Consider the following 10,554-nt stretch of genomic DNA (forward strand, 5'->3'; position numbering starts at 1 on the left):
TGTGCCAACCATTGAGTTTTGTTTTCCAAACTGTAGAAATAATTTGAGACCTTGTACAATTTTACCTTTCTCTAGAGTAGATTCTCATTTACTTCTCCCAAGAATCTGAACATTAGCAATCTGGCATCATCTTAACCCAATGTTAAGGACAGATTCTCTAGTCCACCAGATGCCTGAAAGCTGGGTTGCAATCTATATGAGGAATGGTTTTATTTTCTCCTGTCTCCCTACCTCTCCTTCCCCAAGAAAGCATCACAATACTACTTAACTTTTCAGCCAGCTCTTCAAGATCAACAAACATCACCAAGGTAAAAGTAGTTGGGAGTGTTAGCCTCAACAATCTGTATTTCTTTTTGGGATCTTGACCAGGTAATTCTTCATCACCTTGTGAGTTCTCTGATGCCTTCCAACAGATGTTATTACTTCTGGTTTTTCTACTTGTCTTCAATGACAAGGACAGTCTAAATTTCTGTCTGCCATTACCTGATACAGAAGTCCCAGTCCTTTGATTATTAACTTTTCCTTATCTCTCACCATCCATCAGCAAGTCTTTTTGGTTCCTCCTTTAAAATATTTTCTAACTTGGCCATTCCACCAATCTCCACTGCATTGTATCAGAAAAAGAGAGAGAAAGGCTAAAGTTCTTAATTCAAAAACGTGGGGTTTTTTTTTGGTTTTTTTTTTTTGCTTTAATTTAACTTGTGGGCAGCAGCAAAAATATAAACAGATACCTGAAGCTGAAGAACCCTTGCATGTAGAAATTGCTCCATTTTATCACAGCTTTCTGTAATCTGTTCTATTAAAATTTTTGTTTATTTTGGTCACTTGTAGAAATACATTAATGAAACATAAAAGCTCAGATATTCCATACATCAAATTTAAGAATTTTAAGTCATACGTCCTACATTATTTTTCCTTGAAATCATTTATGCTATATTAACACCTGTCTAAATTATGTTTCTGGGATTATTTTCCTACTAGTGACTTTTCTGTCATGTATGCTTCAATTCATCTTATTTAATATGCTGCCAATAATTTTGAAGTAGTTTAATATGATTTGAAAGTATGTCTAGGGGAATTTTCTAGAGATTTTATGATCATCTGACCTTTAGGATGTAAAAAAGATTATGAGACTGTTTAGATGTTGAATACTCTGTATTGAAAAAAGGAAGTAGATAAGAACTTTTTGGTTTAGTGTTTCTATATTTTACTTAGCTGAATATGATAAAGCAATCAAACCTATAAGAAGTGGTGCCCTGGTTCTAAGAAATTTGTCCTAAGCCAATTATGACTGAGTTCCTTCTGGTGATGCACCAATCTTGAATGAATCAGGAATGAGCTAAACCCTGATTTTTCAAAACAAGAATCTCAGAAACAACGGCAGTAGGAACATAGCAGCCATGCTTCCATCTTCTGAAGTAAATGATCATCACAATATCTATCCTAAGACACCTCCATTCAGAGGGAGGAAACCCTGACCATTAGAACATCGTGGAGGATATTGATACTCTTGAGAGAAGAGAGGTGGGCAGAGATGCGAAGGGTAGGCTGCTTTTACCTTTGTCCATATTAATCTGTCTTTTAATAACGCATTTTACGACTGATGAAATTTGTTTTGCTGACACTGAGAGGATCAAGAAAGAAAGAGAAGCTATTACTATCGCTGGGCTTCCCAGGTGGAGCTAGTGGTAAAGAACCCGCCTGCCAATACAGGACACATGAGAGACACAGGTTAGATTCCTGGGTGAGGAAGATGCCCTGGAGGAGGGCATGGCAACCCACTCCAGTATTCTTGCCTGGGGAATCCCATGGACAGAGGAGCCTGGCGGGTTGCAGTCCTTAGGGGAGCACAGTGTCAGACACGACTGAAGTGACTTAGCATGTATGTATTACTACTGATAAAAAAGTTAAGCTTTTCCAGAAAAATGTCACCGGGTAATTTGGTGACTGAACAATAACAGTTTACTTAAATTTTAACTTGGATGCCTTTGGAAGCAAATATCAACTCCTTGACCCCTGGGATATCAGTGTTATTGAGAATAAGACTCAATACACAGATTGAAATTCATTTGAGGGAAGTGATATGTTGAAAGACATCTTTTAAAAAATCATATGTAGTCTCTTACTCCATTGTTATTATTCTTCCAAAAGATTGTCCCTTTATTCAAGTACAAATATTTAGGTAACTCCATTATGCTTTATGTATACTAGTTTGTATCTCTATTAAATGGGATTAAACACAATGATTTTAAGAGGTCTTTTGAAATAATGCTTCTACAAGTCAAAGAGATACATAATATAAAATATACTTTCTATAAAAAGTAACAAAAAACGGAAGAGGGAGCAAAAAAATTTTTAATGGTTATCATTATAAAAGTAATAAGTGAAGTGAAAGTCACCTGGTCTTTGCGACCCCATGGACTGAAGTCCATGGAATTCTCCATACCAGGATACTGAAATCGGTAGCCTTTCCCTACTCCAGGGGATCTTCCCAACCCAGGAATCAAACCCAGGTCTCCTGCATTGTGGACAGATTCTTTACCAGCTGAGCCACAAAGGAAACTCAAGAGTACTGGAGTGGGTAGCCTGTCCCTTCTCCAGCAGATCTTCCCAACCAAGGAATTGAACCAGGGGTCTCCTGCATTGCAGGTGGATTCGTTACCAACTGAGCTATCAGCGAAGCCCATAAGAGTGATATCTTCTTTACTATGCTGTAAAGAGCAATATTGCATAGGAACCTGGAATGTTAGGTCCATGAATCAAGGCAAATTGGAAGTGGTCAAATAGGAGATGGCAAGAGTGAACATCAACATTCTAGGAATCAGTGAACTAAGATGGACTGGCATGGGTGAATTTAACTCAGATGACCATTATATCTACTACTGTGGGGAGGAATTCCTTAGAAGAAATGGAGTAACCATCATAGTCAACAAAAGAATACAAAATGCAGTACTTGGATGCAATCTCAAAAATGACAGAATGATCTCTGTTTGTTTCCAAGGCAAACCATTCAATATCATGGTAATCCAAGTCTATACCCCGACCAGTAATGCTGAAAAAGCTGAAGTTGAATGGCTCTATGAAGACCTACAAGACCTGCTAGAACTAACTCTCAAAAAAGATGTCCTCTTCATTATAGGGGACTGGAATGCAAAAGTAGGAAGTCAAGACACACCTGGAGTAATAGGCAAATTTGGTCTTGGAGTACAGAATGAAACAGGGCAAAGGCTAACAGAGTTCTGCCAAGGGAACACACTGGTCATAGCAAACACCATCTTCCAACAACACAGGAGAAGACTCTATGCATAGACATCACCAGATGGTCAACACCAAAATCAGATATAATCATATCCTTTGCAGCCAAAGATAGAGAAGCTCTATACAGTCAGCAAAAAAAAGACCAGGATTGGACTGTGGCTCAGAGCATGAACTCCTTATTGCCAAATTCAGACTTAAGTTGAAGAAAGTGGGGAAAACCACTAGACCATTCAGGTATGACCTAAATCAAATCCCTTATGACTATACAGTGGAAGTGAGAAATAGACTTAAGGTACTAGATCTGATAGACAGAGCACCTGATGAACTATGGACGGAGGGTCATGACATTGTACAGGAGACAGGGAGCAAGATCATCTCCAAGAAAAAGAAATGCAAACAGCAAAATGGCTGTCTGAGGAGGCCTTACAAATAGCTGTGAAAACAAGAGAAGCGAAAAGCAAAGGAGAAAAGGCAATATATACCCATTTGAATGCAGAGTTCCAAAGAATAGCAAGGAGAGATGAGAAAGCCTTCCTCAGTGGTCAGTGCAAAGAAATAGAGAAAAACAATAGAATGGGAAAGACTAGAGATCTCTTCAAGAAAATTAGAGATAACAAGGGAACATTTCATGCAAAGATGGGCTCAATAAAGGACAGAAATGGTAAGGACCTAACAGAAGCAGAAGATGTTAAGAAGAGGTGGCAAGAATACACAGAAAAACTGTACGAAAAAGATCCTCACAAGCCAGATAATCACGAAGGTATGATCACTCACACTCACTTAGAGCCGGACATCCTGGAATGTGAAGTCAAGAGGGCCTTAGGAAGCATCACTATGAACAAAGCTAGTGGAGGTGATGGAATTCCAGTTGAACTATTTCTTTAAAAGATGATGCTGTGAAAGTGCTGCACTCAATATGTCAGCAAATTTGGAAAACTCAGCAGTGGCCACAGGACTGGAAAAGGTCAGTTTTCATTCCAATCCCAAAGAAAGGTAATGCAAAAGAATGCTCAAACTACTGCACAATTGCACTCATCTCACACACTAGTAAAGTAATGCTCAAAATTCTTCAAGCCAGGCTTCAACAATATGTGAACCGTGAACTTCCAGGTGTTCAATCTGGTTTTAGAAAAGGCAGAGGAACCAGAGGTCAAATTGCCAACATCTGCTGGATCATTGAAAAAGCAAGAGCATTCCAGAAAAATATCTATTTCTGCTTTATTGACTATGCCAAAGCCTTTCACTGTGTGGATCACAATAAACTGTGGAAAATTCTGAAAGAGACAGGAATACCAGGCCACCTGACCTGCCTCTTGAGAAACCTGTATGCAGGTAAGGAAGCAACAGTTAGAACTGGACATGGAACAACAGACTGGTTCCAAATAGGAAAAGGAGTACGTCAAGGCTATATTTTGTCACCCTGCTTATTTAACTTATATGCAGAGTACATCATGAGAAACACTGGGCTGGAGGAAGTACAAGCTGAAATCAAGATTTCCAGGAGAAATATCAATAACCTCAGATATGCAGATAACACCACCCTTACGGCAGAAAGTGAAGAAGAACTAAAGAGCCTCTTGATGAAAGTGAAAGAAAAGAGTGAAAAAGTTGACTTAAAGCTCAACATTCAGAAAACTAAGATCATGGTATCTAGTCCCATCGCTTCATGGCAAATAGATGGGGAAACAGTGGAAACAGCGGCTGATTTTATTTTTCTGGGCTCCAAAATCACTGTAGATATTGATATCAGCCATGAAATTAAAAGATACTTACTCCTTGGAAGGAAAGTTATGACCAACCTAGACAGCATATTAAAAAGCAGAGATATTGCTTTGCCAACAAAGGTCCATCTAGTCAAGGCTATGGTTTTTCCAGTAGTCATGTATGGATGTGAGAGCTGGACTATAAAGAAAGCTGAACACAGAAGAATTGATGCTTTTGAACTGTGGTGTTGGAGAAGACTCTTGAGAGTCCCTTGGACTGCAAGGAGATCCAACCAGTCCATCCTAAAGAAGATTAGTCCTGGGTGTTCATTGAAGGGACTGATGTTGAAGCTGAATCTCCAATACTTTGGCCAGCTGATGCGGAGAGCTGACTCATTGGAAAAGACCCTGATGCTGGGAAAGATTGACGGCAGGAGGAGAAGGGGACAACAGAGGACGAGATGGTTGGATGGCATCACCGACACAATGGACATGGGTTTGGGTGGACTCTGGGAGTTGGTGATGGACAGGGAGGCCTGTCGTGCTGCAGTTCATGGGGTTGCAAAGAGTCAGACACGACTGAGCGACTGAACTGAACTGAACTGAACTTCTTTACTAAAGCAACTTAAACAGTAGTACAAAATTATATAAATTAAAAAGTGAAACTTCAAGTGCTTCAATTCCTACCTATCTTCCCATTCGCACTCTTCATTTGTTATAGACAGAGAAATGCACACACACCCTCCCACCCCACACGCCAACAGGTCCATCCTAATCCTTATGACATGTGAATAAGTTTCTTACAGCAAAAAGAACATGGCTAATGTGATTAAGTTAATGAGTTTAAAATGAAGAAATTATTTTGGATTATCTAGTTGGGTTCAATATAATCACAAGTACCCTCATAAGAGAAAGAAGGAGGGAAGCAAGTCAGTGTCAGAGAGATGAAAGATGTTACTCTGCTGGCTTTGAAGATGGAGAAAGGAGATAAAAGCCAAGGACTATAGGTTGCCTCTAGAAACTGGGCAAGACAAAGAGGCAGATTCTCCTCTGGACCTTCTAGAAGGAACACAACCTTGCTGACACCTTGATTTCAGCCCAGTTGAAGCCATTTCAGATTTCTGACTTTGAGAATTGTAAGGCAATAAATTTGTAAGACAAAAACTGTTTTGAGCCATAAAGTGTGTGGTATTTTGTTACAGCAGCAGTAGAAAATTAATATACCATTTAACCACCACTATGCTTGTATAATCTTCCATAACAGATATTCTTCCTCCTTTATCATGTCCACTCCTAATATCTGTGGGGCTCCCATGACAGTATAGATGGAGGTCCACATAGTACACGTCTAAATATTTTGAAGTTATAAGTTAAGGTAACAAATTTTAAAATAAAGTATGCTTTATCCTCCTACCTTAGCAAGTAGGACTTCAAAACAAAAAAAGTTTTTTGGACTTCCCTGGTGGTACAGGGCATAAGAGTCCACCTGCCAACGCAGCGGACACAGGTTCTATCCCTGGTCTGGGAAGATCCTACATGCTGCGGAGTAACCAAGCCCACACACCTCACAACTGAGCCTGTGCTCTAAAGCCCTCATGCTACAACTACTAAAGTCTGTGCATCTAGAGTCTGTGCTCTGCAACAAGAGAAGCCACTGCAGTAGAAGCCTGTGCACTGCAATGAAGAGTAACCCTGGCTAGCAGAAAACCTGTGCACAGCAACAAAGAACCAGTGCAACAAAAAATAAATAAATAATAATTTTTAAAAAGTTTAACTCTAAACCTATGATTTGTATAAGGGCAAATGTTAATAAGATATCAGAGATGGTCAAATTCAATTACTGTTGTGCAAGTCTGAATCTTCTCTTGCCAGTCTATGTATGTTTGGAAGAGTCAGAAAGCCTATGTAACTCATAAGCCATTGTGTAATTATGTCATAAACCCCTTTTCTTGGTTCCATACAGTTCAGTTTTCCCCCTCAGTAAGGTCTGTCTAGTCAAAGCTATGGTTTCGCTAGTAGTCATATATGGATGTGAGAGTTTGACTATAAAGAAAGCTGAGCGCCAAAGAATTGATGCTTTTGAAATGTGATGTTGGAGAAGACTCTTGAGAGTCCCTTGGACTGCAAGGAGCTCCAACCAGTCCATCCTAAAGGAAATCAGTCCTAAATATTCATTGGAAGGATTGATGCTGAAGCTAAAACTCCAATACTTTGGCCACCTGATGCAAAGAACTGACTCATTTGAAAAGACCCTGATGCTGGGAAAGATTGAAAGTGGGAGGAGAAGGGGATGACTGAGGATGAGATGGTTGGATGGCATCACCGACTCAATGGACATGAGTTTGAGTAAACTCTGGGAGTTGGTGATGGACATGGAGGCCTAGTGTGCTACAGCCCATGGGGTCGCAAAGAGTCAGACACTACTGAATGACTGAACTGAAAACTGACAGTTTATATGCTTTGCCTCCTTTGCTCTTTCTACTTGAGTTAACTATATTCTTTGTTGATATACCTAAGTTCCTCATATTCAAGATATTAATCACCTTAGCTGCCTCCTGACTTGGCCCCACCCCATCTGTTGCTTCCAATAATTTAAAAGAAGTTAAAATGCTATGTATTTTATTTTATTCTTTGTCTCAAGGACAACATACAGAATTATCTAATAAATTTGAACTTTGCATTTTTATTGCATTTTGTTGTTGTTGCTTACCAATATGAGCATCCTTTATGAACTAGTTTAAGCTATTTACATTATGTTGCTGTGATATTAGATCTTATTTCAGCCATCTTATTACCAGTTATCTATTTACTATACCTTTAAATTTTATTTATCTTTTTCTAATACTTCCATTAGAAGAATTCAATTTTCTTAGTCTATTTTGAAAAATCTACATCCTATTTTTATTCCTATAGTAGATAACCCAACTTAACAAGATTCATATTTATGTTTATTTTTTCTATAAAGTTTTAAAGTTTATCAACATCTGAAACTTCTCTCCACCACAAAGCCAAGACAAATATCCAAGCTCCTATTCATTTTCCAATGGTCTTGTGTACTTCTACCCCACACCCACCCCATAATATTATCTTCAAGCAGGCTACTCAAAATATGGTCCCTGAACTAGCACTAGTCAACAAACTGTTTGATACCAGTTTTGATATTTTTAAAAAGGAAATTTGTGCCAGAGTGTAAATCATCTGCATTACTAAGCATACAGTTTAGCACAGCTTCCTTTTCTTTTTTTGTCTAACAAGATTTTACTCAAAAAAAAAAAAAAAAAAAAAAAGAAGAAGCAATGTATTCATTTACATTCCCGCACAACTTTTTGTCTCATCCAATGGATAACAAACTCTTCTTGGACCTGCACTTCAAGACGAAGTGATCTAAACTAGAGTTTTAGCTTTGAGTGGTTAAAATATGCTCTTGTGGGTCATTGCTTATTTAGTCAACAGTAAAATATACTGAGCTTGATGTTAATTTTCTCCAATACTTTTAAAATGCTACTTTATTATTTTCTTAAAAATGCTGCTACTCAGGAAATTTAGTCCCACTCTTATGACTTGGTAGTTGACCTGCATTTATCCTCTGGAAATTTCTAACATTTGTTTTTTGCACTTAGTGCTCTAAAATATAAACTTTATGTGACTAGGTATAGCATTTCTTTCATCTATTCTGTTATTTGAACCCTTTTAAACAAAGGTTTTACATCTTTCATTCCGGAAATTTTTCAACAGTTATTTTTTTAAGTACTAACTTTCCTCCATTTATTTTACAGTCACTCCAATAAAATTGATACCAGCATTTCCTCTTCTATCCCACCTCAGCTCTTAATTTTTTTATGTTTCATTTTATTGTCTTTTTCCAGTGCTTTGCTAGACTCTTCTTTAACTTGATCATTCAGTTCACCATTTTGGGCGGGGGGGAGAGGTTTATATTCATTCTGCTGTTCATTATCAAGTCTATCCATTGAGATATTTACTTGAAAATAATAAATTCCTATCCAGTATCTCTTTCTGCCTTTTCATACAGTTAATGGGGTTCTCAAAGCAAGAATATTGGAGTGGTTTGCCATTCCTCCTCCAGTGGACCATGTTTTGTCAGAACTCTCCACTATAACTTGTCCGTCTTGGGTGGCCCTATATGGCATGGCTTATAGCTTCAATTGAGTTATGCAAGCCCCTTCGTGACCCATGAAGGGTGAGGAGCGATCCATGAAGGACAGCGAGGCCTGGCATGCTGCAGTCCATGGGGTTTGCAAAGTTTCAGACACAACTTGGTGACTAAACAGCAACAACATCCAATATCTCCAATTGGTTCTTCTTTGAAACTTCCTGTTTCATATTTTTCATGTTCTCCCTTATCTCTCTGTGAATATTCACTGGTTTTGTTTTAAATTCTTTGTCCACCAGATATGTTCACACTGATTATCTCAAGATAATTTGTTTTTTACTTTTATCTTTTTTTTTTGGCTTGTGGGTTTGTAATGCAAGTTTGTAAGCTCATATTATCATGGTAAAATCAGTTAGTTACACTGGCAAATAACAGATACAGGGGGAGAAGAGTAAACTAGGCCCTAGCTGGTAGTAGTTTGGGCAGTAAAGGGGTACCCCACAGTATAAAACCATCTTGCATTACATTCTAGGCTCAGCCATTCCTTCTATGCCCTCCATTCATGAGATCTACCTATCAAGTAACTGCCTCATACCTTTACCCCAAGCATCCTTCTAAAAGTAATCACAAAACTTTGTTTTTTCAATTTATTGTCCAGCTTATGAAGGAGAGTAAGGAGGTTAGAGGGATTAGTCCAGAACCTAATTGCACTCAATTGCAGCTAAATACCCCGGGATTCATTCAGTCACCCTAGGCTCTGATGTTCAATCACTAATTCAATTACTAATATTCATTGCACTGCTCTTAGGGTCCCCATACTTCATGACAAGTAGATGGCACAGCAATGTTGATTATAACCTCCTTCAGTATAAAGCGTTCTAGTTTTGCTATGTTTCACTAAATTGACTAGAGTACATTAATCCCACCTTTCTCAAAAGTCTCCAGAAAAATAATTTGTATTTAGAGCAGAACCTGGAATATAGCTTTTCTATAAGCATACATTCTCATAAGCACAGATAAGAAAATCCTCACTTAAAAAATTATTTTCTTACCTTTTATGTGCAGAAAAAAGTTAACATAGGAGGTTATGACTGCTGTCCTTAAAAAGGCTTTATTATATGGTTGGGATCTGAGAAATTGACTAGGAAAATTTCCCTGAATGATAACAAGAGCTCACTATACCTAAACTGATTGTAAAAACAATATGGTTTATGCTGAAGATCTGCTTTCTTTCTGTGAGTCTAGAATTTCAGTGACCACAGTCACATGAGCACTATGTGCCAGTAGGACTGGCTCAGCACAAAACATCGGAGTCCTAGGCTCAGGTGAATGTTCCTGGTGGACATTTCCCACATGTTTTATGGCTCACTGCTGGCAGAATTAATTGCATCCTGTGCAACTCCCCTGGGAGAGGACTTGTAGAAACTAATGACTGGTTTCCTCCAGATTTCACCTTGAGTGCCTTCCTCTTTGCCAATTTTG

Source organism: Muntiacus reevesi, chromosome 8, assembly GCF_963930625.1.
Source record: "Muntiacus reevesi chromosome 8, mMunRee1.1, whole genome shotgun sequence".
Lineage (NCBI taxonomy): Eukaryota > Metazoa > Chordata > Mammalia > Artiodactyla > Cervidae > Muntiacus > Muntiacus reevesi.